Below are 21,690 nucleotides of genomic sequence, written 5' to 3' on the forward strand. Positions count from 1 at the left end.
AACAAGAAAGCTTAGCTCTCATATTTATGAGAATAATTATACTATAAAGAAGAAAAACAAAAATAGTGCCTTGCTTCATCACATCCTGAAATGTAATCACTACACACGTTTTTTGTTTTATGTGTTGGATTGTTTGGAAATGGACATGAGAGGTGAAGATGCTGAGATTGTATTAGACACAGGGAATATTTATGTCAATTAAATTAAATGCATTACACATCCAGGTCTAAATGGCAGGATTAATTCTAAATATGTTTAAGAAAACAGAAGGTAAAGCACTAACTACTTATGTTTTAATGAAAAGGTTAGTCATTTTTTGTTTTTAATTGTGATTTCTTGAATATGTTGAGTTGTGATTAGTTTTTGTAGTGTGATGTTTTAATCCATCCACAGCCCCTTTTCTCATTTTTGCACATGGGGTTGGGGTATCACTTCAACAGTGACAATCATCTAGAGCCAAGGTTCACAATGCTAGGTGGCCAGCCCTGCCTTGGCTATTCTTCTATACTAAACACTTGCATGCACACTCACACCTATGGCCATTTTAGAGTGTCCAGTCCACCTACTGCATGTCTTTGGAATGTGGGAGGAAACCACAGCACCTGCAGGAAACTCACACAAACACAAGGAGAACATGCAGACTCCACACAGAAGGCACCCCAGCTGATAATCAAACAAGAGAACCTCTTGCTGTGAGGCAACAATGCTATCCACTGCACCAGCATTCTTGCAGTGGGATATCATTTCTTCATTAAGTATTTAATAATTTTTATTAGTGCTGTTTTAGAATCTGATGAAGTCTGCAGTGCTTGATTAAAGTGTTCACTAAAATAAAGTTTCTACAACCTTGTTAAATATGCAATGGTACTTTTTCATTTTGTTGTTTAAAGTCACTGTGGTGGTATGTGCATGTCTTTTTATTTTGCTAAAATTAACAGTTTTATGGTTTAAAAGCTGCCATTCACAAATTGCCATTACAAGAACTTACAGTCAATTTAGAAACTATCTGCTCTGTTTGTTTTACAGATGTTCTAACTGCTTTTAAACCATCCTACATGCTAAGAGCCATGCACTGTCTCTGTTGATAGCTGCATTGCAAGGACACAACATGTGCATCAGATATCACAACACAGAAATATCATTATAAAGGTGTCAATGACATAGTCATCATCAGGTGCATATGTGACAGGGCACACACTTGACAAAGGAGTAGTTATTTGCCAGTTTAGGGTCTGACCTCTCATAACTGGCATGATGTATAATCCATCAACAGCACTGAGTTGTGAAGGCATATGGGTCTACAGGAAACGAACTGTTGACACAACATACCACCATCTGGAGGTCATCCCTCTCTGTATGTGCCCCACAAAAGTGCTGTGGTCCGATGTCCTGTTGGATGAGGATGAAGATGGGAAAGGTGGCTGTCAACATAATGGCATTACTGTGCTATAAGAAAGACCACTACATAGCCCACAGTATCCCTATATTGTCATGCCCACTCCATATTATGACTTCACTGTGCCAATAGGGTACAGGATATTCTTGGATGGCATTCTGTTTCAGCATCATATATAAAAGTTCAAGATAACATCTCTCAGCACTATTATTACAGCTTACCGTAGACATCAAGTCCTATAAATTCATGGTTGTCACCACTTGAGAATAAATTGTTTGTCTATGTAACCATTTGTTGGGCTCATTAACCATTTATTTACTAAATGGAAGGTCACACCATTCAGCAGCTCATACAGTGCAGTAGCAGGTGGCACATCCCTTCCAGCCACTGCAATTAAGCCAGGTTATGGCAGTCCCTGCAATAGTGGAGACTGTAAATGAACTCCCTCTTCACCATTACTGTTCACATCAGAGGAGCTAGACAGGGTATCCGTCTGTTTGTTGCCAATTACCATGCCCATTTTGTTGTGTTTCATTCTTAAAAAGGCATTTACGGAATGAGTTATGCTGATGTACACTCTACATTTCATGAGCGTATCCTACATGCTGCTCCCATCATCAGAAACCTGAGTGGTTCCCCATGATGGTACAATGATAATACTGTTAGTCTGGCTCTGTATCCCTGTGTTCAGGGCTACCAATGTGTACTACAGCAGGAGGGGAATTGCCAGACATGGTGACCACACTTGTAATTGACATGCAAAAGCCCAAATCAAATCCAATGTACAGAGCATGTGCAGTTCCTGACCTGAGCTACATACATACATGCATAAGATGTACTTCCAATGTAAAGTACATCTGATGATACTAACCATCAGACCTCAGCAAACATCTACTCATCTACACCATCATGCCTACCTAATCTACCAAATGCATACCTGGGTGAATTCCTCTAGAGATGTGTGAAGGAGACCCTAGGAGCACTTTAGAAGTACTTTTGGTGCACAAGTTAAATGCAACCAATTTCACACACCATTAAGAATATATATACAGGTATGGATATATGCTGCAGTGCATGAACATGCCACTCTGACCAGAATCTGTGCTATTGCTGTTGTCACATCTTATCATGTTTACTACAGATATAAGAGGGATTCACCATCCATAACAATGCTTTCTGCAGTGATATAATGGATATTTTTTGGGACTCAGAACCTCTTTCCTTTCCGCCTCAAATTGGTGACAGACCAGCACCATCAATGACCATAAATGTTTATGTTGTGCTATTTTCTCCTGTTTGTTTGTTTGTTCATTCATTTGTTTAATTTAGCAAATTATAAACTCTAGGTCAGAATAATGGTGACAAAAGAGCAAATGATCTAGGACAGGTTGGCATGAAAAACTATCAGAATCTGAATAATATATACATTCTCATGCTTGTGTGGCTTAGTCTTTTATGCACATTAATGTGTGCATACCTCATAGTGTAATGAGTGCTACTAACTTTAATCTGCATTTCCAGCTGCAAGGAAACAAAAGGCCTTTGTGTTCTCTGACTGCATGCACATACTTCTTCAATAGACTTTCTATTAACCATCTGGTCTCCTGCAAATATCAATGGATTTACCATACCCTCATACCATTCCAACTGCTGGTGAGTATGAAGTGGTTGGGACCCTGTATCCTAAACTGGTGATATAAAAAAATAGACAGCGTGTATGAATATTTGCTTAGTTACTCAGTAAGGTTGTCATCTTTAGATTAGCAATAAGTCAGAAAAAAGCATTTCTTTTTCTGCCTTTTTCCTAGCATACCCTATCCATTGACCTGCCTTTCTCCACCTCTTGCCCTTTATACTTCATCCTTGTCATATCCATTTTCTCTCATATATGGGCATTTTTGCTCCTCATTGAGGGAGGTAGAATGTCTTCTTTCATGACCCCCCTGAGATTACAATTGAATCACACTGAAGTGATATTTGAACAAAAAAATAATCTCTGGACGCAGTGAGTTTACAGACTTATAGCATTCAGTTTGCCACAGTAAACAAAACAACAGACTTTGCAAACCATTTTGGTATTATTGGATGAATGTGCAGTTTTTCAAGTAGTCCAGAAAAAAATGTGTAGGTGGCAACACCTACCCATTTTTTTCCAGACAGTGAAGAAAAGTGCACATTGATCAGATGCACCAGAATGGCTTTCTTGCTATGGCAAGCAGAATATGAGAGGCTGTAAAGTCATGGTAAAGTGACTCACTGTTTCCAGACATTGTTATTCATATAAGCAAAGTTTCAGTGTGATGCAGTGATGTTCTGATGGAGATTAAAAAAAATTACCACTAACTATGACAAGTAAACATGCCTATTTATGTCATAAAATGGGCATGGCAAGGGGGTAGATTGGGGGAAGAGGTAGGTGTGGCAAGGGGTGGAGCAAGATGTAAGGATTTTTTATGACTTTTTCTTGTTTCAAAGTTGGTAGTACTTGTTGCAAAAAATACCAGTATGATTGGAGATTTCAACTACTTCTCAATAAACTGGAACACCTATACCTCCAAAGCTGGGTTTGGCCAGAAAGTCTTAAACTTCATAAAAAATAAATAAAACTTCTCTAGAAAATATTCTTAACAGACCAACTAGAAGATATAATATTCTTGACCTGATCCTAATTAATATGTCCAATACGTGTAGCACCTTCTAGTTCTCCATCCCTGGTTACATTTGGTCATACACTTGTTACATTTTCTTTCAATATTTCTAAAACCCTGTAGTCAATAATTCTGATTTCATGGATTTCAGAATGACAAACTTCCCCTGAATTCAAGATTTCAGATGGACAAACCTCTAAAAACTCCACAAAGAGCTATTCAGGTTCACTTGTAACATCACCAACCCTATGTAATACAGCAGTTATAGTCCCATACAGATATTTGTTCCTTCTATATCCAAATATAATGGGATGTTTAAGAACAAATCACCCTATGATCTACCAGATTAGACTAAACAACAAGAGAAAAAAAAACAGTACTTACGTATTATCGCAACCACACATTAACAGCATTCAAGGCATTCTTGGCAGCATTCCATTCTCAGTGAAATAATGTGCTGCCGAGAATGCTGAGAGTGTGGTTGTGAAAATACATAAACCATACTCTCTCTACTGAAGTAGCTCATGTCCTGAAAAGCGGTTGTTCATTTATCTCTTTACACCCAACAGTTTCCCCCAGTACAGGCAATGGCACAAAACAGTCATTGGGTATAATCGAATGGTCAATTGTTTGCATAGCCATCAAGCTTCCTTCTCCAAAAAGTGTTTAACACTACCTTTCGCAATTTTACAGTTAGCTTTCACATAGCTGCCACCCAACCCAATCAAGGACAAATTTACATTTATTTACATTACATTTGTTGACCGGGATAGTCTGACTGGATACATGTCCATTTTCAGCAGACAATCCAAAAATAGTCAGGGACAGTTTTAAAATTTTAGTTTTATTATTACTTTGAGACACTGGCAGAATAAGGGAATGGGAATTAGTATGCATTTTACCGCAATGAATAACTATATATAGAACGTACTCTGCATTTTAAAGTAAAAAAAAAAAAAACACACACTGTCAGAATCACGGCAAAATAATGCTTATTAAAACCACTTGCAGTTTTCTACTTGCCGTTTTCTTTTTATGTGTTGTCTAACTTCTGAAAGATGAGGGGGGTGAAAACTACTAATGTATTGTAACAACCACGTACTGTCAGCATTCACGGCATTCTCGGCAGCACATTAGTTAACTGTGAATGGAATGTTGCCGAGAATGCTTTGAATGCTAACAGTGTGTGGTTGCGATAATAAGTAAGTACAAAAAAAACTTAAATCATAAAACAACAGATCTAAAATTCGTCAGATTAGAGACTGTATCAAGAATATCAGTAAGGAATTCAGTGCAACTATCAAGGCTACTAAGGCTAATTAGCTTCTGACACCAGGGGTAATTTTAAGTGCTTCAGTTACACAAGGAAACAAGGAAACACTCAGAATTGTTCTGAGTTTATCTAAAAATGACACCAGCCACTAGGATCCATTTGACAAAGCACATATACCAGTAGACAAATTTAGAGCAAACTTTACCCCTGAAGCAAGTATCTTAGTTCGGCAAAACCCCAAATCCCTTATACTTCCTGATATCAGATTGGAACATTTAATAAAGTACTCTCTAAAATAAAAAAAAAAAAAAATGTTAGTTCAACTGAGCCTGGTAATTTATCTGGATGTCTGATAAAAAGTATTAAACGTGCCCTTGTACAGCCCCTCCTTAATTGTTTAGTGGACTTAGCTACAGGATTATTCCCTGAAGTATGGTGAACTGTAGTGGATATTTCTCTGTACAATGGTGGTCCTACAGTGGACATGAGAAACTATAGACCAAATAGCTTAACATGACTGATTTGCAAAGCCATGGAACACATACTACCTGACCTCATTAACTATGATATCACAAGACTTACAAGGTTATACCCACATCAGTATGGCTTTGTCAAAGGGGGAGCCTGACTTCTCAGTTTAGCTACCTTCTTCAAGAAGGTCAAATAGGCTGTAGACAGTGGTCATTCTGTTCACACAACTTATTTGGATCTACCCAAATCACTTGAGACTAAACCCTACACTGGCATTGTTAGTAAGTTAAGTGCCTTAAAAGTAAATCCATACATGGTAAGAAAGATAGCCATCTGGCTGAATGACAGAGCACACATAGTCAATGTGAGAGGTGTCTCCTCAGAAAGTATGAGGTTAACTAATGGTGTGCCTCAGGGTACTATACTGGAACTCCTCCATTCCATCAGCAGTTCCATTGATCTCAAATAGAGGATCAGTGATTAACAAAGTTTACAGGTGACTGAAAACTGACTGTTGTTATTAAAGCTCTCTCTGTTCTCCATTCATTATTAAAGGAATTAATCCTCATAAACAGCTGGGCCACATAAAAGGCTAAAATTAAATGTGAAAAAGTATAATGCTGGAACATTTAATAAGCAACTTTCTCTCTGCCTCAGTGTCTAGTATAACTACTGACCCACTCCAAAATGATAATGCAGTCAGAGATCTTGGAACTTGGGTTGGTAATTCCTTCCTATTTGACCACCATGCAGCAGATGAAGTCAGAAATCCTTCTGTTTAGCATAACCAATATCTAAAGGCATATCATTCAGATCAAATGAAGTTATCAACCCTTTGCATGCAACCCTAATTAGTCTAATTACTCAGTACAATATCCTTTTCTGCGTGTACCTTCTTTCTAGACATATGCAGCAACTGGAAATGACCCAGAGGTTCTTAACCAAAAAGATGATTGGCCTAAAGTCCCTGAGGTACTGAGAAAGGCTTGAAGTGCTATTCTTTTTTCAGTTTCTAATAGGCTCTTGTGATGTGATCAATATCTTGTGTTCCATGCCATTAGACATTCCATGCTCACTGATCTCCTGTAGCCTCATAAGTCAAATAGCTGTACTAATGCCAGAACTAGAGACTTAAATCTCCACCAGCATATTAATAAAACATGCTGGACAGTCAAATGTATCACCCACTGGCTACTTCTTGTATGGAACACACTCTCTTGAAAGCTCAACAAAATGATCCCGTCAGCATAATTCAAATTAAACTAGGTTGACTGAATAGATACCCATACATTTACTCCAATACTGACCTGTTTGTCCTTCTTGAGAAGGGAGGAATGATATGAGGGTGGGTATTCACTAGGCATTAATAATTTTGTGACTCACTTGCCTTGTATTTCCTATGATCTTATGTTAGGACTTAAAATATCATTCTTGTGACTCACTTGCCTTGTATTTCCTATGCTCTTATGTTAGGACTTAAAATATAATTCCTATCAATGTTCCATTTCACTGGATGTTGCTTTTCTCAGGTGTTGTCATACAACGTTTAGAGTCACATGATACACAGAAGAGGGGGAAAAAGGTGATTTTCTTTTTTTCTTTTTTTTAATGTTTAATTTCTCAGGGTTTGTGGATCCATGCAAGTAATATATTCATAGAGAAAGATTGGGTTGTCATGGCTTTCAGGGGCGGGGGTATGGAGGTGCATGGTCTTCTGAAAAAAAGTATTGTTTTGTTATACTTTGCAGTCTTTTGTGATATTATTAAGGTCTCTTTTGTGAGTTTGATGTTTAAGTTATGATGTTTGTGTCTTAGCTAAGGGAGATACGATGTTAGGCTGAAGGACAAAAATCAGCTAGTGGATATTACATGGTCCTTCTGCAGTTGTTCAGGTAACTCATAACAAGTAAATGTAATTAGGATGATGCTAGGTGTAAAATGCTTTGTTCAGTTATACAATTTACTACTTCTGTAAATCTTTTGTTGTTGCCTCCAAGAAGACAATGCAGGGAACTAGAAAATTACTTCACAAGTTTGAAAACAGAAAGACAAGCAATAATTATAGATATTAAATTAGTTTAGATTCTGCAACAAAAAAGCCATAATAAATGAGATAACAATGGCTCTTAACAGATCTGTGATACAATGTGATTAAATCAGTTTCAGATACATTAGCAGTTGCTTTCAAGCACTGTCTAGTATCACAGCAAATCTGGCATTACCAGTGCTGTAAAACTACGACTCTGTCTGCTGTAACATATATCATTTACTATAAGAAAGTGCCATACTTATAAGGAATGGTTAAAATTTTACCCTATACATTCAGGGGAAGATCATCAGTATATATTGTGTGCTATTAACCTCTCTATTGTACTACACTGAGAGGTATTCATTAACATAGGGCCTAGCATACCTAACTTAAACAGTTCTCCACTGATAGACAGAAATGAAGCATAAGCTTGTGTGACTCTATTCTGGGACAGAGGCCAAGAACTGAAAATAAATGATGATCATAGGTATTGGAATGTCCCAAAGGGCATTATGGAGAGCCAGAATGTAGATGTAGTGTATATCTGGTACAAATCAATCACTGAGGATGATGAAAGGGTTTCAAAAAAAAAAAGATTCATCATAACAGAAAAAGGAAGTCATATTGTCTGATAAAAAGTGACATTTTGCAATTCATGACACTGTAATCTCCAATCAAAGATTTTCTACTAATCATGGTGAGCTGACTTACATGTAAATGAATAACAGCAGATATAATGACACCCTGTGAAGAGGAGTAGAAGAGGAAGTGTGTTATTATAATCAATGTGGCAACATCACACACATATTCAGGGCCTTTGTCATTACTCTCTCGTTTTGTCTTAAAACAATGTTCTACAGCAAACCAACTAACAGAAACTATCAGCACAACCAACATGAAAGCAAAATGCAGTAATGGCTTTGCTGAACAAGTTCTACTAAACACAAATCATGGTGAAATTCTCTGTCTCAGCACAGATTGTTAAACCGGTGACATGTGCTTTGAGAAAAGTAGTACTACTGTGATGTGTTGTCTTTCACTTGACACTTTAATGTTATTTCTTTGAGTGTTTCTGACTCCAGCAACACAAGATGTACCACAAAATGTGGTGAAATAAAAATTCATTTAGAAGTTTATAGTTCAATTTTTTTTTCTGTTTTAGAAAAATGGCATTATGCCTGTACAGTGGTTAAAATATTGACGCAGCAAAATTTCTTTTATCTTCAGTAACTAATGAGGAAGACTGAAGCTCTTAAATTTAAAACTAAACAGCTTCACAGATGCAGACTTGCATTATTAGTTGTAGGTCTCATTGCAATTACATTTAATAATATCACTGTGATACAGTTAGTTGAGGACTGTCAAACTCACTCCTTCACAACTGTTTCCAAGATACATAAGAATAGGTTCCAGAGACCACAGCAAAGGTTTAAAACTCTATGGGGATCTGTTTGAAAGGACTGTGTCAAAAAGAAGGCTTGCTTTCATTGCTGTCATTGCAATAATGCCTGACATGGTAGGTATTACATGGAAGTAAAGAGCCGCCCAGAGATACTGTGAGGTCAGATGGTACTGGTACAGAATCTCCAGACTCTTGGAAAAAATGGTATTTCTCTATAATGTTTACTTCTGTAGAACAGTACTACACTTTGAAAATAACTACTATGTTCTTCTTTGTTGATAGCGTGCTGTTGTGTTTTATTTTCACATATGCCTTTTTGTATGTTGTTTGATTGTTTTTATAAAAATTAGTTCTTTTATGCATTGTGGAAATGTTTTTTATGCCAATGATTACAGCATTTAACTATATTTATGAAGTGCATAATACTTGACTATAAGGCACATTAAACATTATAAATAATGAAAAATATCTGTTTAGTTTATTTTTATAAAAAATAAGCAAATATGCGTGCTATACTGATAATAACTTTATAACATATGTTTAACTTTGCATGCCATTACTTAACATATTTTTCTTGTGTTACTGATAACAGCTGGAAAAAATGATGGTGGCAAGTATTTTGTTGTACTTTTAATTGCATTATTTTAGTTGTTTTGTTTACATGTTTTATGTGCTGTTTGCTTCTTGTTTCATATGTGAAAAAATGTTTTATCTTGGACAAGTAAGCCAAAAAAGTTGTTTTAACTGTTCAGTTAAATGATTTTTCTGACATAGAAATGCTGGCAAGTGAACTAGTCCAGATGAGAATACTTGAATATAATGGTGCAGTGCTTTACAGACAGGTATACTGTTATCCAGATAACACAAACTTAACTGTATTCACAAAGGGTTTTCATTTTGATGTCAACTCCAAAACCTGAGCGACAAGTATGTAAACAATAATTACTCCCCCCATTTTGATTGTATGCATATTGCCTTTATTTAATATTTTTCTATGGTAATTTTACATGTATTTTATTACTACTAAATACACATTTATATTTATAGTGTTTTACATTTTTAGACTGTATCTTTAAATTTTTGTCTTAGGTTAATATAAACTGCTTTCTTTTTTTTCTGTAGCTATGGTGACTACTTGTCTTTTCTATGTGCATTCCTTATATTTGTCCTGTTCCTAATGTCAGAAAAATGTATAATGGAAGTTGCCAAGGCAGCCTATATAGTCATTCTTCAGCCAAAATTGTTATTTAGTACCAATTTCCTCATAGCTCCCCGTCGTTGGTTATTTGGATGACGTAAATCAGGAAGATACCACTCTTACAGGATGTGCGCAACTAATCAGCTGTTTCCATTGTTTATTGTTTGGATAAATTAGATGACAAAAGTCTTCTGAAGAAGGAGGATCACTGTATCCTCCGAAAGCGTGTAGCTAAAGTTCGAAAGTCTTTCTGGATTAAAGTCTTGAAATTGGTGTGGATTCCAGCTCTTTTTGGTGTTTTTCATCTAGTTTTAATTTCTTCCTGAGTTTGCGTTTATTTAGTACATAACTGGACATTGTCTACTGATGGTATGTTTTATCATCATTTTTCAATGTCTCTGCTTTTTCCTTAAGTTTATAGAAAAGGTTTATGGATACGCAAAAGTTGATTCATCTCATATGCTTTCTCTATCCAAGTCTTAAATATTTAATGATTTTCATCATTTGTGTGGTTGTCATAAGGGTTGTAGTGTTTTTTCTTTATGTACAATAAAAAGTTACTGTTAAAGAAAAAAAATCAAGCAAAGCAAAAAAAATTATAATTTTATATTATAATCACTACATTCTATGTACTACAGTGGATTACTTTGTTTTTAAATTTTAAGGGTTAAATTATTTCATTTAAGGACTACCTTAATTTTTTTCTGCAAGTAAAGGCAAAATGCATGCTCTTTACTGGGGGGGGGGTGATATATCTGTTGATTAGGATGCTGAAATTTGAAAGTAGACCAAATTAAGAGGGCTTTTATAAGAAGAAGATACTGACCATTTGGAGGTAAATGTTTTTTGTTTCTATCTATTTTATAAAATGCCATAACATTGGTGAAAATATACCACTAACTAGTTGTAGGGAACTTTGAAATAGAAAATACAGTATACATATGTTAATTTATTTTTGTGGATAAATAGGTATATAAGGGAATTTTATTTATTTAACATTTGTTGAATGGGAAAGTCCAACTACGACAGAGCCTATTTTCAGTAGCTGCCCAGGTTGAAATGCTCTAGATGCTTATCTTTAGAATCTGGGAGTAAACCATGGCACACAGAGGAAACCCAAAAGGACATGCATACTCCTCACAGAAGGCAACCCAGCTGAGAATCAAACCAGAAAACCTCTAGCTGTGAGGCAACAATGCTAACCACTGCACCACTGTGCCACTGAATGTATATCTTAGTGTATGTGCATTTGTGTATGTGCATGATTCTTTATTTACCTAACACCATTGTTGATCAAAAATGTGTAGGAAATCATAGGATCCAGCAGGCAACTGCAGATGTGTATGTTTTAGTATTACAAGAGGGCACCAGACCAACTATCTGAAAATGTAATATGTGTGTGTGAGTGTATGCGTGTGTCTATAAAGTATGCGCACAACACTGCATATACACGGAACAGTTAAAGTGTGCTGCACTTTAATATTTCTGAGCTGCCCAGGCATTATTTATGTTAAAACAAGAAAATTCACTGAAGCTGAGTACGAAGTTTGGCAATACTGATTTCCATGAGGCATCTGTAAGTAAAGTAATCAAGAAGGGGCTCACATGACGTGAAGGGTGGAAGCAATTCAAGTGAAAAGGGAAATATCACAAGTGGACTGGCAGCCAATGACTATTTATTACAACCAAAAAGAAATACAGAAAAAAAAAACACAACAAAACTCTTGCTTTCGTCCCTAAATCTGGAAACCTAAAACCAGATGTTTTGATTAAAATATTCCATAAGTACTATATTTACATGAAAGAATTCAGGAAGGGCATCTTTCTTCACAATATGCAATGCAGGTTCCTATAATATTATATTCAGTAGTACCTATATTATTAATTGCATAAGCAGTTTCTAGTCCTAAGTTTTTTTCCTGGATTCTGGTTTCTTCTTAGCAGAGAAATGTTTCTAATCAGCATTTTATTATTGAGACATCTAGCATTTTACAAACTGACCTTAACCTTGGGAGGGTGAAATATATATATATATATATATATATATATATATATATATATATATATATATATATATATATATATAGGTTCTGTTCAGAAGCTCAAAATACTGAAATCTCGAATTTCAGTATTTCGAGCCCAAGAAGCCGAATCCACATAATACCTAAAGTTTAGAAGACGAAATTCAAAACCTCAAATACCAAATGTTTTGAATTTCACTCTTCTAAAGTTCTGGTATGGTTATGTATTCAGGTAAATGTGTGTGTGTGTGTGTGTGTGTGTGTGTGTGTGTGTGTGTGTGTGTGTGTGTGTGTGTGTGTGTGTTAAGGGGTTTGGGTAGGGGCTGTGGTGTGTGTCAGTGTGTTTTGTTGCTGTGATGTGTGTGTGTGTGTGCGAAGAGAAAGTAGCTTGTGTGGTGGTGTTTTGTGTGTGTGTTTGTATGTAGTGCGACCTCGTTGAGAGAATATTTAAGTAGGGGGGTGAGGGGCGCAGCCCCCACATAGGGGGTTCAGGGGGGCTTTCCCCTGCTTTCATGTAGTAGAGTGATTGTGTGTGTTTGTGTGGTGGATGGTGAGTGTGTGTGTGTGTGTGTGTGTGTGTGTGTGTGTGTGTGTGTGTGTGTGTAGTAAAACTGCAAAATTCAAAACTTCCGGTATTCGAGGTTTTGAATTTCGGGTTTTTTAATTTTGTTGTTTTGTGGATTCCACTTCTTGGGTCGAGATACTGAAATTCGAGATTTCAGTATTTCGAGCTTCTGAAGTTAATCTATATATATATATATATATATATATATATATATATATATATATATATATATATATATTTATTTATTTTTTTTCACCACAGTCACAGTAGCACTGAATGAAGTGATTACATGATATATACCATGGAGGTAACATTGCGAGTGGTGGTACAACATAGCTCATCTGAGAACAGACAGTACATTTTTAGCAACACCTCTGGGTTCATTGAAGAGAACAAAATAATACTGCCTTCTCTATAATGAAGCGATAATATTACTGTAGTAGTTAAGAAACTGAGATAATTAAAACTTGACATTGTAACTGATATCACTATAATAATACTGCATTGACAGTGTAACAGATATGGTTATGTTACACCATGTGTGTAGCCAGTATGTCATATAATGACTTTAGAGTCATTTTTCCTTGGAACTGTCGTAGGTTTAAATTAAGAACAGTAGTATCTGTGGTGGAATGTATGCAGACATGTGCTGCCAAGAATGATGACATATTGTACAAGGAAGAGCAAGGTAATATGAGTTATTCACTGCAGGCTAAAATAAATACCATATTTTAAAACTGAAACTAAAAACTGACATATTTACTTAGGCTGCAATTAATACAATAAATTCAAAAAGTGAGCTCTTTCATCTTCTACAATAATGAGACTTTTTTAGAGTAAAATGTAAATAAATCTAAGCCACTTTAAGGTCTGCTTACAAAAGCCCACATGTTAGAAGCTTCAGGCTGACTCTTGCTCAAAGACACTTGTTTAAAATGGTGAGCACCTTTCTTGTCACTAACCCAGTCCTTCTGAATTACTTAGCCCCCCACAATCTGATCCTAGTAAACACATAGTCCTCACAGAACCCTGACTCTAACATGAAAATATTTATCTAGTTCATAATTTGTGAGCGGCTACTCAAGTGTACTACAAGTCACCTGAGTTGCTGCCTGCAAGACTGTGGTTTGAGAGCAGCTGAGACTGGAACACATGAATTGATCCCACTTATATACTTAAGAAATAAAATCATGTGACATATAAGTGGAAAATTAAAAAAAGAAATGCAGCTTAAAATTCACTTTCCAAAATGTTATAAAAAAGAATATGATGTGTGTGTGTGTGTGTGTGTGTGTGTGTGTGTGTGTGTGTGTGTGTGTGTGTGTGTGTGTGTGTGTGTATGTCTGTGTTTCTGTGTGTGTGTATGTCTGTTTGTGTGTGTGTGTGTGTGTGTGTGTGTGTGTGTGTTTATATATATATATATATATATATATATATATATATATATATATAAAATTGCCTTATCACTGGGTCAACACTCAAATGAGCAAATAGAAAAGGAGCGATCTTTTTATAATGAATTTAAAAAGATTGAAGAGCAAATAAATAAATAAATAAATAAATTGCAGGGGAGAATCCCCCCTCCCCTGGACCCACAACTCCCCTTCTAATTAACAAAACATGGTGAGGGCAAATTCCCAGACCTCACTGTACTACAGTCTTACACACCACACAGCTAAAAGGCTAAAAAACAAGTCTGTTAGAGCATTTGCTCCTACAGACTGCAACCATACACACACGCATATATACAGTGGCTATAAAAAGTTTACACACTCCTGTTAAAATGCCAGGTTTTTGTGATATAAAAAAATGAGACCACAATAAATCATTTCAACACTTTTCCCACCTTTAACGTGACTTATAACCTGTACAATTCAATTGAAAAACAAACAAATCTGTTCGGGAAAAATATTAAAAAATAAAAAATGTCCAATGCAGGTTGCATAAGTGTGCACACCCTTAAACTAATACTTTGTTGAAGCACATTTTGATTTAATTACAGCATTCAGTCTTCTTGGCTAGTACTCTATTAGCATGACACATCTTGACTTGACAATATTTGCCCACTCTTCCTTGCAAAAGCACTCCAAATATGTCAGATTATGAGGGCATCTGCTGTGCACAGCTTTCTTCAGGTCACCCCACAAATTTTCTATTGGATTTATGTCTGGGCTCTGGCTGGGCCATTCCAAAACTTTAATTTTCTTCTGGTAAAGCCATTCTTTTGTTGATTTGGATGTATGCTTGGGTTCATTGTCATGTTGAAAGGTGAAATTCCTTTTTATCTTCAGCTTTCTAGCAGATGCCTGAAGGTTTTGGGCCAAAAGTGACTGGTATTTAGAACTGTATATAGTTCCCTCCACCTTGACTAAAGCCCCAGTTCCAGCTAAAGAAAAGCAACCCAAAGCATGATACTGCCACCACTGTGATTCACCATGGGGATAGTGTTCTTTTGGTGATGCAAAGTGTTGTTTTTGCGCCAAACGTACCTTTTGGAATTGTGGCTAAAAGGTTCAACCTTGGTCTCATCAGACCATACCACATTTTCCCACATGCTTTTGGGAGATGTGATGTATTGTTTTGCAAATTTTAGCTGGACCTGGATGTTTTTCTTTGTAAGAAAAGGCTTCCATCTTGCAACCCTATCCCATAGTTCAGACATATGGAGAATACGGGAGATTGCTGTCACATGTAGTACACAACCAGAACTTTACCAGAAATTCCGGCTGCTCCTTCAGTGTTGCTGTAGGTCTCTTGACAGCCTCCCCTGACCGGTTTTCATCTTGTCTTTTCATTAGTTTTGGAATACGTTCAGTTCTTTGTACCGTCACTGTCATCCCATATTTTCTCCACTTTTAGATGACTGTCTTCACTGTGTTCCATGGTATATCCAATGCTGTGGAAATTTGTTTGTACCCTTCTCCTGATTGATACTTTTCAAAAATGAGATCCCTTTGATGCTTTGTAAACTCTCTGTGAACCATCGCTTTTGCTGTAGCAGGAAACTGAGTAAATGTCAGGAAAATCCTACTAGGACTGCTGAACTTTATTTGGGGTTAATCAGAGTCTCTATAATGGATGGCAGGTGTGTACCCAAGAAGACTGAATACTGTAATTAAATCAAAAGGTGCTTCAACAAAGTATTAGTTTAAGGGTGTGCACACTTATGCAACCAGCTTATTGTACATTTTTTATTTTTTATATTTTTCCCTTAACAGATTTGTTTGTTTTTCAATTGAATTGTACAGGTTATAGGTCATGTTAAAGGTGGGAAAAGTTTTGAAATGATTTATTGTGGGGTGTGTACACTTTTTATATCCACTGTATTATCTCTCTCTCTCTCTCTATATATATATATATATATATATATATATATATATATATATATATATATATATATATATATATATATATATATATATATATATATATATATATATATATATATATATATATATATATATATATATATATATATATATATATATATATATATATATATATATATATATGACTTTTCATAAAGTCGACTTTCATATGGCAGAGACCATATGATCGACTTTTGAAAAGCCGACCATGGGGAACAGCTATCTCCGAACAGTGCGGAATGTGAAAATTTCCCACTTCGGCACTTTAATGCGATCTTGGAGTTGGTATATTTAATTTATGGTGGGTATGGGGGGCAGAGCCCTCCTGTTAACAGTTTAAGGTAAGTGTTTGTTGTGTGTTTATGTTTACTTTACATAGTCGGCATTCTGAAAGTTGATCATATGGTCTCGGCCATATGAAAGTCGACTTTCTGAAATGTCGACCTTGTAAAGTAGACCCATATATATATATATATATATATATATATATATATATATATATATATATATATATATATATATATATATATATATATATATATATGTATATATACTGTATATATAGATAGATAGATAGATAGATAAATAGATACATATTTCTCTGTGGCTGCATGGGTTTTCTCCAGATGCTCCATTTCCTTATACATATCAATGACATACAGTAGGTAGCTTGGACACTGCAAATTAGCCATAGGAGTGAGTGTGCATGTGGATGTTTGGTATGGAGGAACTAATGCAACAGGGCTAGCCTTCTAGCAGTTTGAACCTTGGCTCTAGATGATTGTCACTGTTGAAGTGACTCCACAACTCATTGTGCAAAAATGGGAAAAAGGGGTTTTGGATGGATGGATGGATGGATGGAAGGATGGATGGATGGATGGATATATGTAGATATAATCTTTGTAAAGTCAGAAATCACTAACTGACAAACTTCAATCATCTGTTTATCAACCTTCCATTTACAGATGATTGAAGTTTGTCAGTTGTTATACAGTCTGAAGAAGCCGAATGGCGAAAGGCTCACTGTCAATAAAGGATTTTTTCCATGCTTTTCTTTTTTTTTGGAATATATTATGTCTGAGACCGATTTTTTTTATTTTGAGTGGAACTGTGATTGGGCCACTGTTCACCAGCACACGTTGTTTTTTGGTTTATATGTAGATATAATGTTTTTTTCTGGAAACAACCTTAAAAAAACTTGCAGGCCTCAACTTTAATAAGCATTTTATGTTAGTACTATCATTGATATATGGGGTGTTATTAGAATGTAACTGTACTTGCCAGGATTCCTTTTAAGTAATCTTTCTCAAATACTACCATTGTGGTCTGCAGGTACATGGTCCAGTATTCACAAAACAAACTTTCTGAATTGTTTATAAATTTGATTCAGTTATTGCTGACAGCCCACATAAATTGCTGGTGTAACATTTCAATAGGTTTGAACTGCACTCTTGAGTTTCCTAGATAATCATCATAACTGGACTCAAGGGTTTTAGTTTCAGGGTTATTACATGAAACAAAAAACAAAAAAATCATGGCAAAACCAGTGGAAAAAAACACTAAAACCAAAATAATTCACCAGCAGGACTTATGGCCACACAATTTATTCACCAAGTTTAGCACTTTCATCAATAAAGTTGACTTCATCAACAAATAACACAGGCAGTCATGAACATTTAAATACAACACAATGTGATGCAATAGGCTAAAATTGAACCAATCAATTTAAAAACTACAGAATAGATTAATAAATAAATAGATTTTAAAAAGTATATATTTTTTGAAATATACTCTTACCTAAAATTGATATTAGTTAAAACTTTATATTCTTAAAAAATATTCTTAAAAATATATGATTACAAAAAGTTTTTTTTTTAAATTACAAAATTTGTTATAAAACCTTAGACATTCCAATGGAAAATAAATAAACAAGGTATCTAATTGAAAAATCTAATAAATAAAGGCTGTTGTAAATGAATTAATCTACTCTCTCTCAGCCCTTTCTTTTAAAGCAGGAAAAATGGATATAAAATCATTCAAACCTGGGCATAGGTTAGCTGCCAAACGTAGTTGCCACATAAGCTCTTTCTTATTGAGAAAATTCTTCCAATCCCCACCTCTAGGGTTAATCTCTATATGGTCAAGAATACCAAATGTAAAACCAGAAAAATCAGGACATGTGTTACTGTGTCTATATAGTGCATTGATTTCTTTTGCTTTATTAATGTCATAAATGTGTTCATAAATCCTGGACCTTAAAGCCATCTCAGTCTTTTCAACATAGAACCCAGTGCAGGTGTTACACTTTGCCAAGGAGACTATCTTACTAGTAAGACAGTTTCCCTTTTTAAAAAACACTGTATCCTTATTACTGTTATCTAAATTTAAACTGCTAACCTGCATAATAAACTTTCATTGCAAACAGCACCCACAAGCCTTAGTAAATTCATGTAAATTGTGAAGTCTAATACCAGAACTACCCTCTAAGGTCAACTTCAAGTTACGACCCACCTTGGTGCAAAACAATGGTCTTTCCCCCACAACTCATAAAATATCCCGATTGCCCCCAAAAATATTCCAATTTTTACAAAGAATACTTCTAATATCATTATAAAAAGGGCTGTATTGTATCACACAGGCTTGAAGAAAGTTATTGACTGTACAGTCCCCTTTTCCTATGGATTTGGGTGGGGTTTCAACCAAACCCCTACCCAATAATGGTTGATACTTAGAACCCCACTCCTTCAAAACTTCTTGGAGTATAATTTCCACCATTTCCAAAGGATATCCCCTTTCTAAAAACATGTTAGTTAGATTTTTAAATTCCTCAACGACATCTTCAAAATGTGAAGTCATCCGGGAAATTCTAATAGCTTGTCCTTTAACAATACTTTTTTTCTGAAAAAGGGGGTGATGGCCATTGAAATGAAGATAAGAATTGCAAAAGGTTTGCTTTCAATACACCCTAGACCTAAAACCATCAGAATCTTTAATAATAGTGGTGTCTAAATAATGCATTTCTTTATCATGAACTTCATAGGTAAATTTAAGATACTTGGTGGTACTGTTGAGATATTCAATAAATCCAGGAAAGGCATCCATATTTCCCTTTCATAAAATAAAAATGTCATCCAGGTACCTACTATATAGTAAAACATCAGAATAAAATCTACCAGGAAATATATATTTCTGGTCCCATCCCAATAACACAATATTTGCGTAAACTGGGGCACATGCTGCCCCCATTGTAACCCCCTGAATTTGTTGGTAGTATTGTTCTTCGAAAAAAAAACCCATAATTGTTGTCTAATATTATACCCATAATTTCACAAACAAGATGTACATTTCCCAGGGATAATTTGGAATGTAAAAACAACATGTCTTCAAAATAGCCAAAACCCTCATTCCTGGGAATGCAGGAAAATAAATCCTGCACATCAATAGCTAGAAAACTAACATCCGGGCCCCAAAGGTCCGGCTTAATTTGCCCCCAAAATTCCCAAGAATCTTTGATAAGATGAGGCATCCCTTCAACCACATGTTTAACCATTTAGTCCACAAAAACTGCCAAGTTATGGGTCTTGGATCCCCCTATGGGTCTAAAGGGTGGTGCAAAAACATTTTTGTGAAACTTAGGGATGCCAAACAAACTTGGAACTTTGGAAAAGGAATTCAATATGAATTGATATGGTTCCTGACTAATCCTTTGTTCCAATAGGTATTCTTCCAGGAAACTATCTATGCTCCGATAGGAAATATTAATTTGATTCTTGAAACCTGTAAATAAATATCTTCTTTAAACAATATGGTCTGCATAATATCTATGTAATCTTCACTAAGGAAAATCACAATCCCCCCACCCTTGTCAGGGGCCATTATACGAACACTTTTATCTTGTCTTAATGAAATTGACAAGTCCTTCTCCTTCTGATTCAAATTATAGTAAAATTTCTTATTATTAGACCATAGTTGATAAACATCTTCCTTCACCACTTTTTTCGAAACTAGCTACCAAAGGATGTAAAGGAGGATTGTAAACACTATTTTTTCTCAAAGATGTAGCTTTCTGATCCACTGCTCCACTGTTAGTGGATGGGAATAAAAGTTGAAAATTCACTTTCCTTGCATACAGTTGTATATCAAGCAATGCTTCTGCTATATCTGAAACTCGGGTTGTAACAAATTAAAAACCTTTAGAAAAAAGGGGAAAAAACTCTTCAGAAATAACCCTGTCAGTATAATTATAAATGTTAAATCCCTTGAAGGTGCAAATTATATTGGGACAAGTTCCTTCTAATACCTGCCCCTGCCCATCCCTTTGTAGGCATTGCCCCTGTGGGGATAGAATTTGGAATTGCAATAAGTCTGAGCATCCTGTTGTTGGTTCGCTATTCTTTCCGAGCATCTTAGGGTGGGAAAATCCCCTTGTTCTGGATATTCCTCAACAGAGGGCTGAACAAAATGCATCCCACCCTCACCTTCATGAAATTCTGGATAGGCCTTACCTTCATTAAAGGCATATTTAGATCCCCCAGATACTTGGCCTTGCCTATCAATAAATAACCTGTCAATAGGATAAACCATTTTAGACTGATAATGATGGATATCTTGATTCAGTTTTCTCCTCTTTTTATGAAATTGCACATTACACTTTTTTTCAACTCTATCAAGCACCCTAAAATAAAACTCCTCATATTGAGGGAACAATAAATCTTCAGAAATACACATATTTAATTCTTCCACTTCTTTTTGAATTTGAACCTTCATTTGTTCCTGAAAAATTAACACTTTATTAAGGAGCTCAATTCCCCATTGATCAAACATGTTAGTAAAATCTTTAACCATATCAGAATCATAGTATAATCCAAAGGGAAATTTATAAACACGCAGTCCCCTGGGAATTACTTTTATATCCATTGTTCCTACTTTAAAAGGAAGGGCTGAGAGAGTATAGATTAATTCATTTACAACAGCCTTTCTTTATTAGATTTTTCACTTAGATACCTTGTTTATTTATTTTTCATTGGAATGTCTAAGGATTTATAACAAATTTTGTAATTAAAAAAACTTTTTGTAAACATACATTTTTTAAGAATGTGAAGTTTTAACTAATATCGATTTTAGGTAAGAGTATATTTCATTGTAATTTAATACTAATCTAAAAATATATTTTTTAAAAAATCTATTCATTTATTAATCTGTTCCATAGTTTTGAAATTGATTGGTTAGATTTTCACCTATTGCATCACTTTGTGTTGTATTTAAATGTTCATAACTGCCTGTGTTAATTGTTCTGATGAAGTCAACTTTATTGATGAA

The sequence above is a fragment of the Protopterus annectens genome, chromosome 2.part0, assembly GCF_019279795.1.
Source record: "Protopterus annectens isolate FY-2018-M chromosome 2.part0, PAN1.0, whole genome shotgun sequence".
In the NCBI taxonomy this organism is placed as follows: domain Eukaryota; kingdom Metazoa; phylum Chordata; order Ceratodontiformes; family Protopteridae; genus Protopterus; species Protopterus annectens.